The sequence below is a fragment of the Myotis lucifugus genome, unplaced genomic scaffold (assembly GCF_000147115.1).
Source record: "Myotis lucifugus unplaced genomic scaffold, Myoluc2.0 scaffold_16, whole genome shotgun sequence".
NCBI classification, from domain to species: domain Eukaryota; kingdom Metazoa; phylum Chordata; class Mammalia; order Chiroptera; family Vespertilionidae; genus Myotis; species Myotis lucifugus.
Window position 1 is genome coordinate 13,374,345 of NW_005871064.1, and position 25,039 is coordinate 13,399,383.

Here is a 25,039-nt window from a genome sequence, read left to right on the forward strand (position 1 = left end):
CTCTGACTCAATTTCCTCCACTTTCTTTCCCAAAATTTCTACTCAGTATACTGGAAAAGAGCTCTTAATGTTATAATGAAAAGTTATGTAATGGATTTCCTTTATTTAAAAATATTAACAACAACAAAAACACCTGAATCTTGGGAGTGCTGAATAACAGAATAAATTGAGTTCCCAACTAAATTAATAATAATAAAATTTTGTTAGGGCACATCTACTTCATAAAGTGAAGGCATGTCTATTTACATTGATTGATTAGCCAGTCTGCTTTGTTTTCAGCATTAAATTTAGCATTGAAAAAAATGTTTACTCTTTCTGAGGGCATTGCTGCCCATCTCGTAGAATGTAACTTGAAAAACTAGTGTTCAAATTAGTGTTCTAGTTTTTCAAGGCAGTTATTTAATAAAACAAAGGTATAAGTTCTACATTTGGATTTAAAGTTGACCTTGGACTAAATCTGCATATCACAGAGACACAACTCTACCTTTATAATACCCAATTGTCAACCTAAGACGTAACAGGTTCCTAGGTGATCCAAGAAATCATATAAATTGCATATTTAATACAGATTTTTAGGCTAATTCAAAACAAATCATGTGGTCAAAGCGCTCAGCAATAAAAATGGAAGGAGGATAAAGTAACAAAAAGTTTAACAGCAATACAAGAACTAAATATTATGGCAAATATTATAGCAAGAAACGTGCTAAAATTCAGAAGCATACTATTTACCTGGGAAATATACTTTTTTCTTACTTCATTGGTTTCTTCAGTATCTCTCTTCACTTTATACAGTCCCGTGTGCATCTTTAAAGGTTCACTTGTTGTTGCTTCTGCAGTTGCAATTCAGTCCTGTAAAAGAAGCAGCATATCATCACTCCATGAGAAAAAAGATCAAGTATATTCTAGGAAGCTGAGTTATCCAATCTCATCAATCTCTTTTCCTAATTCATTTTCACCAGAACTACACACAAACAGGTAAGCCAAGGTGGTGGAGAGAGTAAAAAGAGGTCATTAAAATACAAACTAGACAGTTAAAACTACTTAAAATGCTAGTAGAAACTGAAAAATATAAATGGAAATAAGGCAAAGTCAATTGTCTCTTATAATAGATCAGAATAAGATGATTCATTAAAATCTGTAATTTTAACACTCTGCACCAATGAGTTTCCCTCTCTCCCTCCTAGCTAAATTTGAGATGGCTTAGAAGAAATGATAAAATTAACTGACATGTGGCTTTACAACTTCAAGGCTGCACACCTTCAAGGATATGTTCTTTTTCACCACTTTTCCATTCAAAGCTCTGGGGTTTTCCTGGCATGGAATCTAGAGGTACTACAATGTTCTAGGTTGTGTGTTCTAGGCCAAAAACTATGTTATCTTTATCTTTGTTTCTGACCCTTACCCCTACATTTTCACTTTCTGCCCAGGGCCAATGAAGAACACACAGTGTAACTCTTGGAATAAAAAATAAGACAGTAACTATGTTTAAAAAAAAAAAAAAAAGCCCACCAGAGATGCTTCATGTGATCTTATAATTACTTGGGAAACAGTAAAAACCAATTCTTTTGAGTTCTTTACTTCTTTTCCAAAGCATTTTCTTTGGTTGAAATGTCCACTAGCAGTATAATGGCCTTAAAGAGAATATGCCAGAGGATCTTAGACTTTCAAACAGAACAATGCATTGGTACACCAGAAAGGGTCAGAACTATGAGTATCTGTAAATGTAAACAAGTTTGCCCCTCAAAACAGCACCCCTCACCAAGTAGCTCCTACTCATCTTTCACCATCATTCTTACTTCTTTAACATATACATAGCTAGTTCTGATTCTGTCAGGCACTGTTCTAAAGAGCTTTAACTAAATTGACTAATTCTACCTTTATAACAACCCTATGAGGTAGATTCTAGTATTCAGATTGTCCAGATGGGAAAATTAAGGCACAGAAAGCTTAAGTAAATTGTGCAAGGAAATTCACTAAGCGCTGTTCACAGGCAGAGGTTCTTGGGCAAATGTAAGCAGTGTAAGCTGCAGTCTCGTCCACCTATTTCACTTTACTGCTGCCATTGTATAGCTCAATGTCTAGTAGAATTAGCTCTCGTTGGAAATTTTTCCTAATTAATACTTTATTGAAAAACAACTTTTAACTCTCCACAACTTAAAGACTGACGTTCTTATTTTAAAAAATTATCCAGTGCACATCACAAAAAGGAAACCATAATTTTATGGAAATCAGAAGCAATAACTATTTTAAGCTGAATACTCACATTCACCCACTACTTTAGCTTATTAGATTTATTCCAGACAGCTTGCTACGCTTACTAATTTCCTTCTAACTTTAAAGTCACAAGGCCCTGGCTCAAGCAAGGCATTTATTCTTTTACTCTCTAGTTCAGGTGATTGGGGTATGATGCTAATGATGCCAGAAGCTGTGGGTTCAATCCACTAGAAACCAATTAGCTTTGTTGGCTTCAAGTCTACAAACTTTTAGTCTGGATGGCATATTGTGGATCCTAAGAGGAACCAGGTGGGAGTGTGCAAGACAGCACAGATACTTCTGCAGGAGGAATGAGTCCACATATAACACTGGGGGAGGAGCAGGACGGGGGGAGGGGAGGGGAGAAGCATCAACTTTACTCATAAAGAAAAGCTTCATGATCATATTGACAAAACAGTTCTACCCTTCTGAGTAAGAAGTTCTTCTCAATCTCAGACCTTTTGCCAGAATCTAACCTAAAGTCCCTCCTTCAAAAAACAGGTGTAAGATTAAAAAAAATAAAAAAGAAACTAGGTTTTTAGCTTTTGCACAAGCTCTGCTTGATTGATCTAAAACAGGATTTTCTTTTTCTTGAATTTTTATTTCTGACATCAATTCCACTGACAATAAAAAGTATTTGTGATAGTTTTAGATAGTCACAAAAATCTCTAGCAGTGCAGCATAGCAAATCATCAGAAAAATCTTACTATAATTCCATATGTATATCCTAGATTTTTTTTTTAATTTACTCTTAATTTTTATAAAACCAAAATCTGCTCCATCTCCAAACAACATGAAGTTATTTTAGACATGCTTTCTCAAATTAAATAAAGAAACCAACCAATATCAGTCAAGATCAAACTTTAAAACCTAGGGCCTGTTCAAGATATAAATTTTACCAGCTTCTACAAATAAAGATGAAAAAAACAAAACTATATTCCTTGTTATTTTAAAAGAAACCCACTTGGGATAAGCCATCTTCCAATTTTCCTGCCCACAGGTGGAAAGAACTTTCCCAATGTTCTAATACTATAAAGCACATGGGTTCCTACAGTCACAAGGTAACTATGACAGCAAAGCCACAGTTATTTATGAGATCACAAAAACTTTATGATGTAATTTTTAAAAATTGAGGTAAAATTGAAGTAACATAAACTTAGCCATTTGAAAGTATACAATTCAGTGGCATTCACAATGTTGTACAACTGTCACCTCTACCTAGCTCCAAAGCATTTTAGTCGCCCATTAAATTCATTAAGTAGTCACTACCATTCCCTATTCCACTACTATGTTTTTTGCCTCTATGGACTTATTTTCCATAATATTTCATATAAATGCAATCACACAATATGTGACCTTTTGTGTCTACCTTGAAGACAGGTATTCAAACAAATACTTGTACACAAATGTTTATAGAGGCACTAGAGGCCCGGTGCACGAATTCATGCACGGGTGGGGTCCCTCGGCCTGGCTGGCAATCGGGGCTGTCTCGCCCAGTCCCTATGGGGCCAGCTGGTGAGGGGGTGGGACTGCAGGAGGTTGGCCGGCCAGCTGGGGGGAGGGACCATGGCAGGTTGGCCAGCCGCAGGAGGTTGGCTGTGGGAGCGCACTGACCACCAGGGGGCAGCTCCTGCGTTAAGTGTCTGCCCCCTGGTGGTCAGTGGACATCATAGTGAACAGTCAACCAGTCGTTTGGTTGACCAGTTGTAACGGTCGTTTAGGCTTTTATATACTATATAGATTATTCATTTCTGCAATAAAGGCTACCAGGATTCTGGTAGAGCTTGCATTTCCCTGGTTATAGTTTATTTTCATCATCTTTAGTTCCTAGTAGAGGAATTGCTATCATGAGCCTTATATGCTCAATGATAAGAGTAAATTGTTTAACAGGCTTCATAGAATGGTATCATGAGTTATCTCTGATATAATTCAAATCCCTAAAACTGATTATGAGACACTAGCTACTTTACCAAAGACTGTGCTCAAACACACCTGCTAGAGCTTAAAGTGTCAACCATAATTGGGAGGGCTGGGAGGAAGACTCTAAAACTCTTTTCTCTATAAACTAGTGGCCCAGTGAATGAATTCATGCACATTGAAAGGAAATTAGTTAGAAGAAGTATTTTAATATCACTATTCGTCCTTTCTCTAAATAGAAATGTCAACCAAATTCACGATTGACAATGACAGATTGAACCACACACATGCGATTGGCACCAGTGAGAGCTTTATATGTATCGTGCATATGTGAGTCAACTTAGCCTTTTATATATAGCTGTCTCCAATCTGGGACCCCTCCGGGGATGTCTGACTGCCGGTTTAGGCCCACAGGGATCGGGCCTAAACTGGCAGTCGGACATCCCTCTCACAATCCAGGACTTCTGGCTCCTAACTCCTCACCTGCCTGCCTGCCTGATTGCCCCTAACTGCATCTGCCTGCCAGCCTGACCACCCCCTAACCGCTCCCCTGCCAGCCTGATTAACACCTAACTGCTCTCCTGCCAGCCAGATCACCCCCAACTGCCCTCCCCTGCAGGCCTGATCTCACCCCCAACTGCCCTCCCCTGCTGGCCTGATGGCCCCCAACTGCCCTCCCCTGCCAGCCTGGTCACCCCCAACTGCTCTCCCCTGCAAGCCTGGTCACCCCCAACTGCCCTCCCCTGCCAGCCTGATGGCCCCCAACTGCCCTCCCCTGTTGGCCTGGTTGCCCCCAATTGCCCTGATCTCACCCCCAATGGCCCTCCCCTGCTGGCCTGATCTCGCCCCCAACTGCCCTTCCCTGCCGGCCTGATCGCCCCTACCTGCCTCTGCCTGCCTGATCACCCCTAACTGCCCTCCCCTGCTGGCCTGATCTTGCCCCCAACTGCCCTCCTCTGCTGGCCAATTTGGTTCTGATTGGTCGGTTTCTATGCCAGTCAGTGTCAAAGCTCCGCCTCCTAGGCAGCCATTGGCTCCTCACAGTTCACCCAGATTTGGTTCTGATTGGTCGGTTTCTATGCCAGTCAGTGTCAAAGCTCCGCCTCCTAGGCAGCCATTGGCTCTCACACTTCACCCAGATTTGGTCCTGATTGGTCGGTTTCCATGCCAGTCAGCATCTCTGGGCCTATCAACGGGGTCTGATCAGAAAGGCAGGGCTGAGCAGCAGCCCCAGTGGAAGCCTGGAGAGAAATGGAGGGCGGCTGCTAGAGAGAAAGAGAAAGGCTACGGTTGATCAACAGCTGCCACAGAGGCTGGGGATCAGACCCTGCTTCTCTCTTCAGGCCTCTCTCTGGGCCTGATTCGGGGCCCCCTCAGCAGTCAGTGCTGGGTCACTGCACCTGCAGCCGCAGCAATCAGTGCTTGGTCGCCACAGCAACCCAGCACTGACTGCAGGACTGACTTCCGGTTGGTGGAGCCTCTGGTCATGACGGACCCAGGGTTTTTATATATTAGGATAGAATAAACTTGCTTAATTAGACCTGCTTTCTGATGTAGCTGAACTTTTTCCGGCCCAGTGAAGCACCCCAACTTCTCTTTCAAGTAATTGTCAGCAACACAGCAGTAAATATCAACACGAAGCAAATTATTACTGTAGATCACGCACAGAGAACAAGGGGTAAAATATTTAACTGCAGCAGTGTTTGACTATATTCTGTGCAGTGAGAAAACCTGAAGTCATTTTCAAGGTCCACCATTTCTTATTTCTTTTCAGTCATGTCAAGTTTCTAAGCTTTCTAAATCTCCGTTTTCTGGCTAATGAAAAGAAAATAGGATTCCACCAAGTCTCCTATCTACCTACTCCAGGACTTCTGTGAGGATCAAATGAGATGAGGCACTGGAAAACGCTTCACAGACATTTGGTTAAAGTGTAAAATGTTTCCACCTGGCTATGAAGCAAGTTGTGTTCCTGGGCTGAAGAAACTGCAAGGAGGCTAGTCACTAGGGAGAGGAAGCTGGGTGTTGCTACGTGACATCATTACCCGGCACCCACAGCCACCGTTTCCAGGCTGGACTGGGCTGTGGGCCGCATTTTGTGCCATGGGGTTTCAGCAGCATTGGCTGTGATTTGATGGGCTGTCACTCTGGGGTGGTGGTGGGGCCTGTGTCCCACTTGGGGGAAGCCAAGTGTTGCTTTGCCGGCGCCAGGTCCACATTGCAAATGGCCAGTGCGTGTCATGGCAGCTCCTGCACTGAGCGTTGGCCCCCTGGTGGTCAGTGTGTGTCATAGTGACCGGTCAGACGGTCGGACACTTAGCATATTAGCCTTTTATATATAGAGGGGTTTTTTTTGCTAAAGTCTATGAGAGTATAATTGTTTGAAGTTATAAATGTAAATTGGACTGGACACAATCTGTTCTTTGCTTGCACATCAAAATGACAACTAAAGACAACATAGTAACCCAGGAAAAATAACTGTGGCTTTTTCTAAGACTAGCAATTTCAAGGAAATTATATATTCCCCCAAACTAAAAGTCATCTTGAAATCAATAAATTATTAGTCTGAGGGGCAGTGATTGCTTCACTTCCTAAGTTTGGTGTCAACTTTTCAAAGTTTCAGCTTATACCTCCTCTCAACACATGGGGCACATGGTCCAAGGTGATCCACTAATATAACAATGAGCTTTAAGAATCAAAAAGCTTATAAATAACTTTAATCAGAAAATACCATCTGGTGTTGAAATAAACAACTAACAACCAAATCCTGGGAAAAAGAAATCTAACTCCATGCATTTTGTCATCTATAATGAAACTAAAGGCAATAAAAATATCTTCTGGCAGTTGCTCAGGGTCAGTGCCTTGGCAGAAAATGTTAACTAATGCAAAGTTCTGATGTCTGTTTTGTTTTTTAACCAGAAAGTTACAGTTGAAGAAGGCAAGAAAAAAGGAGGTAAGGAAAAAAACAGAGAAATGGAGGCCAAAAGACAAGCAGGTAAAAACCTGATGCAGTGAGGTAACAGACAAACAACAGTCCAGGGAGGGGGAAAGCTGGCCTAGGGTGATGAGTGGACTACTTGTTGGCTGAGTCTGCCACCGAGCATCAGAAGATCCTTTTGGTAGTTATCAGCAAAGCTGGTCAGTATCTATATCCTATCTAATAATAGACGAACATGGTAATTAACCGTAACTTCGCTACCCTTCCCATTGGCTAATCAGGGCGATATGCAAATTAACTGCCAACCAAGATGGCGGCTGGCAGCCAGGCAGCTGAAGCGAACAGGAGGCTTGCTTGCTCCAGTGATGGAGGAAGCCAAGGTTCCCCACCTGCCGCTGCCAGCCTCTGAGCTGCACTCTAAGAAACAATGTTGCAATTATAGAAGCTAAACAAACCCCAGAAACCTGCTTTCAGCCAGCCGGGCCTCAGAGCTGGAGCTGCAACAGTGTTTCAATTATAGAAGCCAAACAAACCCAGATACCTGCTTTCAGCAGCCGAGGCCTCAAGCTGGAGCCGAGCCTCAGAGCTAAAGCCAGCTCTCAGCTCCAGTGACAGCCATAGAAGGTAAATAAATCCCAGAATAAAAAAAAAAAAGAAAAAAAGGAGAGGTTGGGAGCTTCAGTCACCCGCCAGCCTGAAAATGGCCCTCAGCCCCTCACCCAGACTGGCCAGGCACCCCAGTGGGGACCCCCACCATGAAGAGGGTGTGACCAGCTGCAAACAGCCATCAGCCCCTCATCCAGGCTGGCCAGGCACCCCAGTGGGAACCCCCACCCTGAAGGGGGTGTGACCAGCTGCAAACAGCCATCAGCCCCTCACCCAGGCTGGCCAGGCACCCAAGTGGGACCCCCACCCTGACCCAGGACACCCTTCAAGGCAAACCAGCCGGCCCCCACCCATGCACCAGGCCTCTATCCTATATAGTAAAAGGGTAATATGCAAACTGACCCTAACAGCAGAAAGACTGGGAATGACTGGTCACTATGACACACACTGACCACCAGGGGGCAGACGTTCAATGCAGGAGCTGCCCTCTGGTGGTCAGGGTGCTCTCACATGGGAGGAGCTCTGCTCAGCCACAAGCCAGGCTGATGGCTGCCAGTACAGCGGTGGTGGTGGGAGCCTCTCCTGCCTCCTCAGCAGCGCTAAGGATGTCTGATTGCAGTTTAGGCCTGCTCCCCGCTGGCAAGTGGACATCCCCCGAGGGCTGCCGGGCTGCCAGAGGGATGTCTGATTGCCATCTTAGGCCCAATCCCCCGGGGAGCGGGCCTAAGCCAGCAGGTGGTCATCCCCTGAGGGGTCCCAGACTGCGAGAGGGCATAGGCCGGGCTGAGGGACCCCCCTCCCCCCTGAATGCACAAATTTTTGTGCACCGGGCCTCTAGCATATATATAAAAGCCCAGCGACTGGAATTGTCAGCGACTGGAATGGTGGAAAGACTAGAACAACCGTAACAACCGGTGGCCATGACGCACATTGTGAAATCCAACCGACCTGATCCGGGCCCCAATTGGCCCCCCCACCTTGACTGGGGACGGGGCCGTCCAGCCAACCTCCTGCAGCCCCTTCCCCTGGCCGGACCCACCCCCGATAGGCCCTCCCCACCCTGATCAGGGGCAGGGCCGGCCAGCCAACCTCCTGTGGCCCCTCCCCCCAACTGGCCCAGCCCAATGGGCCCCCATTGGAGCGGGCCAGCCAGACCCCACCTGTGCATGAAATCATGCACTGGGCCTCTAGTAACATCCACAATAGACTCCCTCTTGACATGAGCTTTGCCACAAATTCTTCTAGAACTGGAAAGCTCTTATAACATGGCAGGTGAAGAGGGTACCCTCTCCTTTAACCCTACCACTGCCTAATGAGGGCCCTGTCTTCAGCACCCACACAATTTCCCATCCTCTAAAAGTGTTTTCAACATGCTGACTGAATAGCTGTATTTCTCCCTCCACACTTCCTCAGCTCTGTGTACTCAGTAAACCTGAACTCTGTGTCAAGATTCAGGGGGCAGGTGGGATAAAGGCCATATTCTCCTTGGCTGGTGGTAGCACAAAGGGAATGTACTCCACGGGGAATGATATAGGGGGTGCTGTACCCTATTCTGTTTCAGAGGGAGACATCCTGGGTCTCACAATTCCTGCTCTTGAATAATATGCTGAGTATCTGAATGTATGACAACCATTTAAGGCTAGGGGGAGTATTTTTTCCAATTACCAAAACATCTGCCCAAAGAGGCCATGGGGTTTTTAGCCTGTACTGGAAGAGCAGTGAGGGGCTGCATAGCAAATGCTTCAAGTCATCTGGTGCTCCATACCCCAGATGCCCAGCAGAAGGAAGCCCAGATGGGCACTTGGTGACACTTACTGCAGAGCCAGCTGGGGAGGAACCATCCCACCCACTCTCTGTCATCAGCACTCAGCATTCTGAGTAACCCTGAACTGCTGTGATAGTTTTCTCTAGGTTTCTCTCTCTCTCTCTCTCTCTCTCTCTCTCTCTCTCTCTCTCTCTCTCTTTCTTTCTTTCTCTTTCTATAAAAGGAGGTTTCCATTAATTTGCAGGCTTGCCACTCTGTGCCCAGGCACTGAACTCCTGAGGCATCTGTCCTGGATTTGGCAGACCCACTTTAGTTTTGTTCTCTGCTCTCTGTGGTGCTCTTGGTTACAAGCTCCCTCCTGGAAACAAGCCCTTAACTGTCAGCAAATGCCTGATTTGCAAGCACTACTACACAGGAAAAGAGAAGCAGGGGGGCATGAAGGGGTTTATGGCAAAGCTACAAATTAACCATCCCTGGGTTTAAAATAGTCCAAACCTGGCCTGGCTGGCATGACTCAGTGGTTGACCATCAACCTATGAACCAGGAGGTCATGGTTTGATTCCCAGTCAGGGCACATACCCAGGTTGTGGGCTCTGCTCTATCCCCAGTGGGGGCGTGCAGGAGGCAATTGATCAATGATTCTTGCTCATCATTGATGTTTCTCTCTCTCCCTCTCCCTTCCTCTCTGAAATCAATAAAACAAAAATAAAATAAAATAGTCCAAACCTGGGCACATCCTACATGTCTATAAACATGAGGATGAATAAACAAATGGTGGTATTCATACAATGAAATATCACTCAGCAATTAAAAAGAAAGAGTAGGTTTCTGATATATACAATATGGATGAATCTCAAAATTATGTTGAGCAAAAGAAAGTAGACATAAAAGAGAATATGTTATATGATTCTTTATATAAAGTTCTTTTAAAAATCTATGATGGTAAAAATCAGAATAGAGATTACCTTTGGGTGGTGTTTACATAAGTATAAAACTTATTGAACTATACATTTAAAATCTGCACATTTTGCCCTGGCCAGTGTGGCTCAGTTGGTTGAGCATCCTTCCATGCACCCAAAGGTCACAGGCTCAATTTCCGGTTAGGGCACATGCCCAGGTTTCAGGTTTGCTCCCTGGTCGGGGTGCATATGGGAGGCAGCCAATTGATGTTTCTCTCTCATATCTCACATTGATGTCTCTCTCTCTCTCTCTCTCTCTCTCTCTCTCTCTCTCTCTCTTTCTCTCCTTCTCCCTTCCTCTCTAAAAGTAAAAACATTTTAAAATAAATAAATAAAACATGTACATGTTGCTGTATGTATGTTATATCTCAATTTTTATGAATAAAGTTTGAAAGTATTTATAAAAATGGTAAAAAGACAGTTTTCCATCATGTTGTACCTGTGTCTAATATTTTGAGAAAGATGAATGATATTTGAAGTACTCAAATATACTTCTTTAGACAAAACAAAGATAAAGCTCTTTAAATTAGTATAGAAATTTATATCAATGTATTCACTTAATTCTTAAAACTGAATTACATAAAGCATTCTCTCAAATTTCTCCTACTCTTAACATCCAAGTTAAATATTTTAAGCACATATTGAGAATAAAAAAGTATGGTGTAAAGGGAGGGAAGGTAGGAGAGGGAGACGGAGGAAAGAAGAAGGAGGGAGAAACATCGATATGAGAGACACATCAATTGGTTGCCTCCCACACGTGCCCCAATCGGGACCAGGGATCAAACCTGTAACCTAGGCATGTGCCCTTGACCAGGAATTGAACCTGAGACTCCTGGTCCCCAGGCTGATGCTCTAACCACTGACCACACCGGTCAGCTCTTTATAATAAAGTGGGGGACCACCCACCTAAGTGCTAGGACTAGAGGAAGAAGAAATAGCATGACAAATGACAAGGCACACACACACCCAGAACCCTGGAGGGATATTCCAACTATTTAGCAGGACCAGTGATCCTGTACCCACTTGTGCTGAGGGAACCTGCTACAGTTACCACTCTGATCACACAACCAGGGTTCTCAGCCCAGGTTGCATGCACATCAGAAACACCTGAGTAGCTTTTTAAAAATACCAGTTAACATACAAATGGCCAACAGGTCCCGGAAAAGATGCTCAACACCGCTAATCATCAGGGAAATGCAAATCAAAACCACAATGAGATATCACCTCACACCTGTAAGAATGGCTATTATATAAAAGACAACAGACAACCAGAATTGGCAAGGATGTGGAGAAAAGGGAGCCCTTGTGCACTGTTGGTATGAATGTAAACTGGTGCTGCCACTATGGAAAGCAATATGGAGATGCCCCCCAAAATTAAAAATAGAACTACCATATGATCCAGCAATTCCACTTCTGGGTATTTATCCAAAGACAATGAAAACACTAACTCAAAAATATATATACGCCCCCATGTTCATTGCAGCATTACTTATAATAACCAAGATGTGGAAACAACTAAGTGTCCATTGATGAGTGAATGAATAAAAAAAATGTGATATCTATAATGGAATATTATTCAGCCATATAAAAGAATGAAATCTTGCTATTTGCAACAACATGGATGGACCTTGAAGACATTTATGGTTGTCCCAACTGAGAGAGCTGGGTTCTAGTGGGTAAAGGCCAGGGATGCTGCTGAACATCTCACAATGCACAACACAGCCCTCACAACAATGTATATCCAGCTCAAAATATCAATAGTGCCAAGGTTGAGAAATTCTGCATTAGATGCCCCAAGGCATCTCAGTCTGCTCCCCAAAAGTTAAAAATTACTATTCCATGGTTTTATTTGCACAATAAAAGGCATAGACAAGAAGTGTTAAGCAGACTGAAAAAAAAAGTCAATTTGGGATACAAGAAACAGTGTTGATCAAATAAATTATTAAAACTTAGAGTTAAATCCTGACAATTATTGATCAAGTAGAATGTGAAGTGCAAAACAACTGCTAATAAAAATTCTTGAAAGGAAATAGGCATAATGTAGAAAATTAATCAGAAACTTTGTAAAACGTCTGGAAACCAAAGGATATGCTGCCAAAACCAAGCGCAATCACATAACTTCTCTTCTCATTAGACAGAATTAGGCTTTCAATGCCTCTAATGAGAACCACTTCTAAATGATAGCCAAACATAAACTATAGAAACCTAGTTCCATTACATGCAGTAAAACCAGGCAAATAAGCAATCTAACAAAATGTACAGCATCTTATGACCACTTCTAATTAACATTCCCTGAAGATAATTACTTTGATCAGCTAGAGACCGGTACAGGTTATAACACTCAAAATTAACTGCATCACCAAAGATACTTCACAGTTCCTTAGATGTCCTATTTGTGTATGTGTGCACATGCACATGCATGTATGCGTGTGCAGAAGCATGACTCATATGCCAATGATGTTCTATACTCTGGAAATGTGGTCTCCCCCTCTTACCTACATCTGTCCAGCTATCGTACAGCTTGCAAAAGTCCATAATATGGAGCTTCAGTTATTTACTAAATGCAGTTGAATGACTTCCTATAAAAAGCAATTCACCCACCAGTAAGGGGGGTGGGGGAAGGCAAGTACATCTCCTGGGGACGCAGTCAATGAACATTAATATAACTTATCCATGGTCACTGTGAGTTAATGACAAACATGATGAATCACATTCTCCAATCTCTAAACTAGACTCTGTTCAGAACACAATTTTATTTAGAAACAGTACATGGGAAGTCATAGAAAATGAAGTCTTGGGTGGGACAAAGGTGAGGAGAGAGGTAAAAAGGACGAACTTAACTCTCTATACTTGCAGATATTTTGGCTGTTAATAAATATATATATGTTCGTATGTTACTTACATAATTTTGAGGGGGCTTTTTGTTAATCCTCACCCAAGGATATTTTTTCCATTGATTTTTTTAGAGAGAGAGAGTGGAAAGGGAGGTCGGGAGGGGTAGGGGGAGGAGGAGAAACATCTATGTTAAGAGAGACACATCGATTAGTTGCCTCCTGCTCATGCCCCACTAGCGTAGGAATTAAACCTGAAACCCAGTGCCCTTGACCAGGACATGAACATGAGATCCTTTGGTTCATGGGCCGATGCTCTAACCACTTAACACACTGGTCAGGGCTACTTATATAATTTTAAAAAGAAAAGTTATTACACAAAAAACTCCACTTCTCAAACATTTGTAATAGAAAAGTTAGTTCCCCCAAAGTAATGAGAAAATTGACTTGCTTCATAATGTTACAATTACTGAATAAAGAATGCTTATTACATAAGTACTTGAAAAGGGATACAGCTGTTGATCAAATAAATGAATTCATAACATTTATTTGGTACTAACAAGGTGCCAAGAATCAGGCCATCTGAGACTCTCTCCTGCTCTCAGACCACTCACTTTCCCATGCTGACCTCTGTTCCAAGTGCTGCAAGTTCCACCTTACATGCCATCGATCCTCAACTCCAGCTTCCTCTCAACCACAGAGGCACCTACCCACAGCATACCTATTCTTGAATGACCCACTGCTCCCAAGCTCACCATGTCCCAAACCAGGATGATCATCTCCCTCAGACCGGGTTCATTTCCTTTATTTCATGTTTGACTGCAGCTTTAGAGCCACTCAATCATGAATTTGAAATCTCCATGACGATATCAACTTTTTGCTCAGTGCTACCATCTAACATCCTTTTTTATCTAGAACAGCGACTAGCACACAATAGACACTTAATAAATATTTGCTAGCCCTAACCGGTTTGGCTCAGTGGATAGAGCATCAGCCTGCGGACTGAAGGGTCCCAGGTTTGATTCCGGTCAAGGGCATGTACCTTAGTTGCAGGCACATCCCCAGTAGGGGGTGTGCAGGAGGCAGCTGAATCGATGTTCCTCTCTCATCGATGTTTCTAACTCTCTATCTCTCTCCCTTCCTCTCTGTAAAAAATCAATAAAATATATTTTTAAAAATAAAAATAAATATTTGCTAAATAAATACATGGTTAGAATTGTGTGCTCTAAGAAACTGCAAATTTAGAAAACAAAAAAAAATTGGGGGATATTCCTCCAGCCAATGCCAAAGTTTACCAGAAGGGTGACGAACTGGAAGTTCATAGGCAGAAAAACTGGACTGTAGAAGACAAGTCTTAGATGACCATAACGATATTTGAGGGAAAATAAATTCTTCTTACAGATAGGGCCCCAAAGTTTCCCATAGATAACTACCACTACTGTCTTACAACAGACAAATTCCCACCTTTACTGGTATATTATATGCCCATGACCTGTGGTCTTTAGTTAAACATTCTCCATCACCAGAGGTGTTGAGCATAGGCTTGGGCATTTTTGTACTGGAAGGTCAACTATCCTAAATTACCTTTACACCCCTTTGAATTTCAGGTCTTTATAATTTTGTTTATTTAGCTGTATGTATTTTGTAATTATTTAACATTAAGGTATTGAGTTGAATGGACACAAACATTTGCAAAACTTTAAGAAGACATCAACAGGCTTTTTAGACATGCTAACTAGTAGAACCTAATACTACTGAATATATAACCATTTTCAATAATCAGTAGGTCACTGGTGAATGATAACGTAGTGTTAATTGTGTTGTTCAATGCAATTGTGCTTCCTATTTCAAGTTAATGAATGACTCCAAAGTCACAGTCAAACAGAAGGAAAATAAAGGAGGTCCTTGCCGAAACCGGTTTGGCTCAGTGGATAGAGCGTCGGCCTGCAGACTGAAGGGTCCCAGGTTCGATTCCGGTCAAGGGCATGTACCTGGGTTGTGGGCACATCCCCAGTGGGAGATGTGCAGGAGGCGGCTGATCGATGTTTCTAACTCTCTATCTCTCTCCCTTCCTCTCTGTAAAAAATCAATAAAATATATTTTAAAATAAATAAATAAATAAATAAAGGAGGTCCTTGTTTTATCCCAAATTTGAATTTAAAGGGCTGATTACATCATTGAACTGGATACAGACTGATGTCTTCCTCAGTACATCTCATTTTATTCATAAAGAAGGCATCTGTCTTCCTTTGGGTAACATATTAAGGATATGACCTTGTACCAATAAAAGTACTGGATATACCTACAAAACATTCCAAAATTTGCATTTTTCCTTTCAGTGGTTTTAACAATGTTTAGTACTATCACATTTTTGACACAATTCAAGGTGCTGATGAAAGCTTTTTTTTGCCCCCTAGATTACAAATGCCACAGGGAAATGACCTTTACTTGTTCACTGCTATATTCCTAGTGTTCAACAGTATGTTTTACAAATAGTAGGTGGTCAATAAAAGTTTGTTGAATAAACAACTATTCACCTCTATCCTAGTTGTAATTTGATCAAAAACACACTGGCCAGGGGAGGGGAGGTAGAGGCTGGGCGGAGGGGAGCAAAGTGGGGGAAACAGGAGATATCTGTTAAGAGTGTCAACAACAGAAAACAAACACACCTATAGACTGAAAACTGTAATAAGAAGTCCAAACACATTTTTAGCAAAAGCAACAATGGAATAAATAAGGGCATTTCAAGAGGACCAGTTTGAAAAGGGAACACTCAGGTTTGACAAAGTTCTGTTATGGTTGTTGAACAATCTACTAACTCAGTCCTCACCAACTCTGTTATTAAGTTACTAAAACTCCGTAGACTTCCTTTAAAAAGACTAAGTCTAAAAAGAAGTGATGGCTAAATTACAGTTTGCTTTATTGAGTGGTGATTATGTACCAGGTATTGTGCTTGGCACCTGACATTTATTTCATGTAATCCTCACGAACACCCTATGACGCAAATGCCCGTTATCTCCACGTTATTGATGAGGAATCAGACAGAGAGGCAAAGAAACCTGGCTTAGGTCATCCATTGGCAAGACTGTTGCTCTTAACCACTAGGCTATGCTGGCAGACCCAAAGTTTATCTGATCATAATATTGCCATGGCAGCTATGTGGTCCAAATGAGCATGTGGAAAAGTAGTTATAGGCACTCACTAAACATTAGTTATTATTAGTTATTTACCTTCCTGTGTCTCCTCTCCCACTTTCTTCATCTAGGGGCCTCTGTCCTGGTTCCTTAGGCAATGTTCCCTAAGTTGTAATTTGGGAAGATAAGCAGTGACCCAATAATTTGCTTCCTCTCTGCCTACAAGTTTGGGGAGCTTTAGGATATTTTGAACAATTTGTGGTATTGTCTGATGCAGGCCACTGAAAAGCAATTAAACATATTAGTCATGATTGGGGAAGTTAAGTACACTGCTTCAGGTCATGAAGTTAAGCCGTGGAACTAAGATCCGAAACCAGTTCTTTTCTCCCCCCATGTAGTGCTCCTGTCACTACTGAAAGGGGAGTCATATAACCTCAAGATGGGCTACCCACATAAACAAGGAAGATAGAGAACAGAATTCATATAAAATTTAAGAATATGTGGAAGTAGATGAGAGGAAGGCAAATCCAGAATAATACAAATGACTTTGCAAATGGAAGGCTACAGCAGCATCTGTAAGTAGGTTTTGTACTAAACCAAGTTAGTACAGGTTTGGAAAGGCCGAGTGGAGCAATTTTTAAAAATATCTTCTCTTTTAACCAAAAATGCAATAATCATGATAGAAATTACTACATTTTCTTTGTTAATAATTTAGCAAGCACATAGCATAAGTACTACATAAAAGCTGCAGTTTTATAAAAGAAATAAAACATTGGTTAAAAAATATATCTTCTAAACCTGTAATTCTTATATAAACCATCAATTAAAACTAAAATATGAGTTTTGAAAAAATACATTTTAAGCAATCAGGAAAATTTTAATATACTGAGTATCAGATGATATTAAAAAACTTGTTGCTATTTTTAGATATGTTAATGGTACTATAGTTACGGGGTTTAAGTTCTATTATTTAATCACTAGAGGCCTGATGCACGAAATTCATGCGAGAATAGGCCTTCCTTCCCCGGGCTGCCAGCACCGGCTTCCCTCTGGCACCTGGGACATGGGCTTCCCTTGCAGCCCTGGCTTCATCCGGAAGGTTGTCTGGAAGGTCGTCCAGAAGGATGTCTGGTCTAATTAGCATATTACGCTTTTATTATTATAGATTGCTAACACATCCAAGTCATTCTTTTCAACCTGGATTGAATATGAGCATGATTATTTTCACTGAAACTAAAAGCCTTATTATTATCAATGTCAAGACTTAGTTTTTTGCTGCTGTTGTTTTTCTACTCTGATTGACATTTCCTAATTTAATGTCTAGTTACAGGACTCAATTTTGTTACATATTTGGAAGACATAGTATTTAGTATTTAGGAGTTAAAATTATCTAAACATATTAATGAACAATGGTGAAGTAATCAACTCACTGAGACTAATAATACTTGGTTTGGTTTATTGTCTTTTTTATGAGTTCTGTTTTGTTGTTTGCTTAATCCCTTCACCTTTTCATTTTTCTTTATGTATACTACTAGAGGCCCGGTGCATGAATTCATGCACGGGTGGGGTCTGGCCGACCCACACAGACAGGGGCCGATTGGGGCCAGGAGGGCAGGGGGAGGGGACTTGGGAGGGTGGCCAGCCGGTCCCACTCCCGATAGGGTTGGGGGGGGTGGCAAACAGGGCAGGGCCGGCCGGGGGAGGGGCCATAGGAGGTTGAGCGGGCCAATCGGGGCCCCGATCGGGCCGGTTGGCCTCCACAGTGCACGTCATAGTGACCAGTCATTCTGGTCATTCCAGTTGCTTGGCTTTTATATATACAGATAATTCAATAAAAATATTTATGTTAAGTTAAATACTGAAGTATTACAAATGAAATGCTAGGATATGTGGAATTTGTTTAAAAGATCAGAAGATGGGGGGTTGGAAGGGGAGATAAGGTGCTCATGACCTCCCTGTGCTGTGTTCTACAGAACTCACTTGCTAATCTATAACTGAAAGGCAGCCAGCTGCAAGAGTATCTTTCAGTTTAGGAATGTAATTTCAACAATGCATCCATTTTCTCCAAATTCCAATAGAACAAAAAAAAATTGGATGCTCCATAACATTTCTTATACAAGAATTTTATCAGTAACACTGCACTTTCTAGCCAATGTTTAAAAAACTAAGTATTTAGTTTCTCTTTGGGTAACTTTCCGATATACAAAAGTACACCAGATTTATAATTTAAAAAGTGCTCAGTATACATGAGCATTTTATCAATGTCCAGATGACAAGAAACTTGAAAAAATATCAATTATGTTGGATAACAGTTTGTTGGGCTGGAATAAAGGGTCAATCAAACATGCACAGAGAGGTCCACAACCACTTCAAAGCTGGTGAAACTGCAACACTCATGCTTTCTTCATTTACCTAGTGAGATAGGAGATGAAGCTCTGAGTACCTGCATCACACAGTATTTGTTGGGGGCTCTAATGGGACAGCACAACTATCCAAACACTGAAGAGTTTGCACCAGGGGTCCTCAAACTACGGCCCGCGGGCCACATGCAAATACAAATATTGTATTTGTTCCCGTTTTGTTTTTTTACTTCAAAATAAGATATGTGCAGTGTGCATAGGAATTTGTTCATAGTTTTTTTTTAAACTATAGTCTGGCCCTCCAACGGTCTGAGGGACAGTGAACTAGCCCCCTGTTTAAAAAGTTTGAGGATCCCTGGTTTGCACTAATGAACAACTGGACCCAAAAACTGTGCCTTACTGCTCAAAGTATGGCCTCATAGGCCTCACAGCATCAGCATCACCTGGAAACTTGTTAGAAAGATGGAATCTCATGCTGTATCCAGACTTATTAAATCAGAACCTGCATTTTAACCAAATTCCTAGGTAATTTGTATGCGCATCACAGTTTGAAAAGCATGTGATTAGGGGATTACTGTCAATTTGGAGGGAGATTTACACAGAGCTCTTCCAGGGGCCTCCCCAGTCCTCATTTATACTGACGACTTAACATGAGGATACTGAAGAGCTCTCATCAAATCCCAAATGATATTAATCTAGAAGGACAAAATTGCACAAGCATCTCTTGGAAAAGACCAGCTTGACAGCAGATCACGTGAAAAGATACAAGTAACGGGGTTTTGCTAAAGAAGAAAAGTAATACACATTTGAATGCATTACTGCTAATCAGATAATTTCTAGAGAGCTGGATGCAAATCTGGCCACATACAGTGGGGCCTTGACTTACGAGTGTCCCAACTAACGAGTTTTTTGAGATACCAGCTGTCTCTCAGCCGATTTTTTGCATTGAGTTGATAGAGTAATTTGAGTCAACAAGCTCCTTAACGAGCTCCTTAATGAACTCGGTCTCCAAAGAATTAAACTCGTAAGTCAAGGCCCCACTGTATTTTAACAGAGTAACTGACAGCAAACTGTGGTCACAGACAATGGTGAGAGAATGACTAGAAGAAAGGAATCTGGAGAGTCTATCCTGACAAATGGCTGAACTGGAGGACATTAAATCTGAAGAGGCAACTAAGTGGGGACATTGTAGTTGTATCCACACATTTGAAGGATTGTCTCAAGACAGTTCATTCTGCAAATTAGTTTCTGAGCATCTGTTATGTGCCAGGCACTATGCCAGGAGTTAAGGACACAAAGAGTAAAAACCAGAACTGATCTCTGATTTTCTGAAGACTCCTGACTAGTGGAAGAAGCTTGTCTGTTGCTCCAGAAACCAGAACTATGGCCAGTGAAAAGCAAGTGGAAGGGCAAGGGCACCATACAGGGGAGCTCCTCTGGCCAGAGGGCTCCAGCTTTATAAAAGAGGGGCCAGGTCCCCCAAGTGAACAGAATGGATTCAGAAGGGAATGACCACCTCCCAGGGAGTAGCCCAGGGGACTACCTGGCCAATGCTAATATTACAGAGTTGCAGGATAATAGGAGCCAATATCATAAAGCAAATACAAGATCTGTTCAGAATTAAACTACGTTCAATTTAGCCAAGAACACATTTTTTAAAACTTAATCTAATTTATGATTTCAGTTAAATTTTGTGTGCAAAGATAAGTGATGTCCAATTTCTCTTTTAATAATAATTTTAAAAAAAGGATTTAGCCCTGGTCAGTTGCTCAGTGGTTAGAGCATCAACCTGTGCACAGGAGGGTTTCAGGTCACATACCTCGGTTGCAGGGGGCATGTGGGAGGCAACCAGTCAATGCCTCTCACATCAATGTTTCTCTCTCTCTCTCTCTCTCTCTCTCTCTCTCTCTCTCTCTCTCTCTCCCCCTCCTCCCCTCCCTTCTACTCTCTCAGTAAAGCAATGAAAAAAATATTCTCAGGTAAGGATTAAAAACAAACAAAAACACACCTTAGGATTTAAATAAAAAATCAAGATTAACTTTTTAAGCTATAACTCTGCTAAATGACTCATTTTAATTATAATCTTGCTTCTCTCAGAAACTCCTAAAACTATTTTAATGTTCTTTTGTATACCTTTGGAGATGCTTATCCTATTTCTGAGAAATTATCCTTAAAAATAACAATTCCTTTCCCTTTGCCAGAAAGAACAAAAGAGGGAGGTGAGAAACTAGATACATGAAGATGCAAATAGACAATGTTTATAAAGAAAAATAATAAATAAACCATTTAAATGTTCAACAAAATTGCCAGTCTTTTTTGTGGCATAGAACAGAATAAATAACAACATCCAACAAATTGGAGAATATTTAAAGGTAAACTAACAAACTAAATAATTATGAAGGCTATATAGTAACATGGAAAAATACTCAGAATGACAAGATAGTATAAATTTGTACAGTTCTAGCCATGTAAAATTTATGCATGCATACAACAAAAACTAAAAGAACAGAGACAATTTTAATATTTAGTTTCTGGAGTGTTACGATTCCTCTCTTTTTTTTATATATATATTTTATTGATTTTTTACAGAGAGGAAAGGAGAGAGATAGAGAGTTAGAAACATCGATGAGAGAGAAACATCGATCAGCTGCCTCCTGCACATCTCCTACTGGGGATGTGCCCGCAACCCAGGTACATGCCCTTGACCAGAATCGAACCTGGGACCTTTCAATCCGCAGGCTGACGCTCTATCCACTGAGCCAAACCGGTTTCGGCCCTCTCTTTTTTAATTTAAAATTTCAACTTCACTGTTGATTGTTCAGTAAGTACTTTTACAATGAATGTATCAGGAACCAAAATAATTTTAACCATAAGTGTAATAATTTGTACATTAGGAAGAAGTAAAATAAAGAAAACATGTAGTTTGATCTTAATGTTCAATTGGTTCATTGTCTTTTATGAAGCTATTTAAGTTCATAAACAACCAAAATTAAAAGGTAATAAGATTCATGTTATGAAAAGTGCTTAACATTTGTGGAAAGTAAAAAGGACCTTGTACAGCAGCCGCCCATGAACTTTGAGTAAAAGCAAAACTAAATTTCTGGATTCTATTTTGCTCTTCACCTTATTTGATCTCACTTAACATCATTTGTGCCAAGTTGAGTTTTTTTCCTCCTCTTCCCCGTCTCTTCAAGTTCATAGATGTGAAGAAAAAAATACACAGCAGCTCTGAACAGTCCTCCCCTGTTCTCCCAGCAATGCCATGAACTGCGGCTTTCTGGAATGGACTCCAGAGAATGTCAGATGTGAGGGATATCTGGCTACAATCTGTCACCACAGAGATCACCAGAACTGAGCTGATTTAAGGCCAAGAGATTTGGATTCAAGTTTTCCACATCTATAACGTGGAAATAATACTTACTCCAAAACATGATTGTGTCATAAGATTTTACTGTTAAGTAAGACCACTGAGGTAAAAATATTCCATTAAATAAAACATTTTTGAAGCTCCACTCTAGAGATGGGTTCCAAGAGGAAGAGTGTCAACTGAGAATAAGTTTAACAAGAGATTGAGCCACCAAAAAAAGCTAACAAAACCTTGGGATCATCTATTAGGATCACAAGATATAGAATAAGGAAGGATGTTACATCTGAAGAAACTGGGTATCCAGAGTTTGGAGAGAAGGGCTTGGGAGACGAAAGGGAAGATGTTAGCTGTCTTCAAGTACTTGAAAGGATGTATAGGTTGTATAAGGTGGGAAAGACTCAGTAAATCCAGTGGGTCAAAAGTCGCAAGACACAGATTGCAGCTTCCTGTGACAATGTTCTCAGGCTATCAGAGGTCCCCCACATACAAAGAGGAGTTGGCATCACATCAGGAGGCATTCTGGAAAACCCTATGTCATTTCCTATCTGACAGTCTGAAAACCTAATGTTTTGTTTGAACACCACAAATAAACATTTGTGGAATCAATAAAGTACAGCTCATGTGTGTAAGTATTTCTCACTCTGATAACAATAAACCCTTGAGAGAGTATTATGGAGGTCAAATGTAGTCCACTATTACACAGACGTAGCAGACTTATTTCATTTGAGAGATGTCTATAGTTAATAAATAACCCCATAGTGTTTTTTCTTTAAAAATAACTTTTCCGATATAGCTCCTAGAACAATGGAAACTAAGGAGAAAATAAACAAATGGGACTACATCAAAATAAAAAGCTTCTACACAGCAAAAGAAACCATCAACAAAACAACAAGAGAGCCACTGCATGGGAGAACATATTTGCCAATGTGATATCCCATAAGGGTTTAATCTCCAAAATTTATAGGGAACTCATACAACTTAACAAAAGGAAGATAAATAACCCAATAAAAAAAATGGGCAAAGGACCTAAATAGACGCTTTTTGAAAGTGAACATACAGAAGGCCAAGAGATATATGAAAACATGATCATTTGCATAATCATGCGAGAGATGCAAATCAAAACGACAATGAGGTTCCATCTCACACCTGTCAGAATGGCTATCATTATCAACAAATCAACAAACAACAAGTGCTGGCGAGGATGGGGAGAAAAAGGAACCCTCGTGCACTACTGGTGGGCATGCAAACTAGTGCAGCCACTGTGGAAAACAGTATAGAGTTTCCTCAAAAAATTAAAAATAGAACTCCCATTTGACCCAGTAATCCCACTTCTAGGAATATATCCCAAGAAATCAGAAACAACAATCAGAAAGGATATATGCACCCTTATGTTCATAGCAGCACAATTTACAATAGCTAAGATTTGGAAACAACCTAGGTGCCCATCAGTTGATGAGAGGATTAAAAACCTGTGGTGCATCTACACAATGGAATACTATGCTGCTGTAAAAAAGAAAGAACTCTTATCATTCGCAACAGCATGAATGGACCTGGTGAGCATTATGCTAAGTGAAATAAGCCAGTCAGAGAAAGATAAATATCAAATGATCTCATTTGTGGAATCTAATGAACAAAAATAGATCCAGAGACACAGAAGCATTGAACAGACTGTCAAACCTCAGAGGGAAGGCAGAGGAGGGTGGGCCAGGGGGTGGGGGCAGGATTGTAAGAGATCAACCAAAGGACTTGTATGCATGCATATAAGCATAACCAATGGACACAGACAGTAGGAGGGTGAGGGCATGTGCTGGGGGCGGGGGGGAGTGGCTGGGGAGAGGTCAGTAGGAAAAAACAAGACATATGTAATACTTTAAACAATAAAGAATTTAAAAAATAATAATAATCAGCCCAACACTACATCAAAAATACTCAAGTGCCCTAGCTGGTTTGGCTCAGTAGATAGAGCATCAGCCGGGGGACTGAAGGGTCCCAGGTTCGATTCTGGTCAAGGGCACATGCCTAAGTTGCAGGCTCAATCCCCAGAAGGGGGTGTGCAGGAGGCAGCCAATCAATGATTCTCTCTCATCATTGATGTTTCTATCTCTCTCTCCCTCTCCCTTCCTCTCTGAAATCAATAAAAATATATTTTTTTAAAAAGACTCAAGTAACCCTAACCAGTGCTGCTAAGTGGTTAGAGCATTGACTCACGTACAGAAGGGTTATAGGCTTGATTCCCAGACAAAGGCTCATACCTGGATCCCCAGCCCCAGTCAGGGCACATGCAGGAGGCAACCAATCAATGTGTCTTTCTCACATCAATGTCTCTCTCTCTCTCTTTTTTCCTCTCTCTCCCCTCCTCTCCTTCCTCCCTTCTACACTCTCTAAAAATCAATGGGGAGGGGGAAGGAAAGGCACAAGTACAACCAAACAAACAAAAAAAGACACAAGTACAATCTGTAGCATTTGATTAATGAAACTAAGGTTTTGTTTAGTCAAAGGAATCTCTGCTTTTCACTCTGTTAAGCTCAGAAAACTAAACACTGAAAAAAGAAATCAAGAAAGATTCTAAAAATCAAACCACTGAGAAGAAAGTGATTCAACATTTTCTTTGTTCCACCTGCCAAAAAAGATAAAGTGGTTTGGAACTGAGAGAAAGACAAAAACAAAGAATTTAAAAGAGTTGAAAAAGACATTTGAAAGAGAAGCATGAGAGTTTGCTGACATTAACCACCCAGAACCTTACTGAAATTCCAGATGTGTAACATATAGAGCTAAGTGTATGTGTACTGCACTGTTTCTACATATTCTTTTCCATTCACGAATAAGCTGGTTAGCAGGAGGGAAGGCTATAAAAGCAGAAGCTCATCTTTCTTTCAGCCTATTTGCTGCCTTCCACAGCTATCACAATTCAG

At 41.3% G+C, this 25,039-nt stretch overlaps 1 protein-coding gene across 3 annotated transcripts in view; it reads right to left on the bottom strand.

Moving 5' to 3' along the window:
- The window catches only part of ZHX3 (zinc fingers and homeoboxes 3), a 123,093-nt gene that overhangs the window by 58,119 nt on the left and 39,935 nt on the right, over positions 1 to 25,039 (bottom strand). For all 3 annotated transcript variants that reach the window (XM_023750883.1, XM_006085182.3, XM_014452596.2), the window contains exon 2: positions 730 to 849. The gene's annotated coding sequence lies outside the window, so the exon portion shown is untranslated. The remainder of the gene's footprint in view (positions 1 to 729; positions 850 to 25,039) is intronic.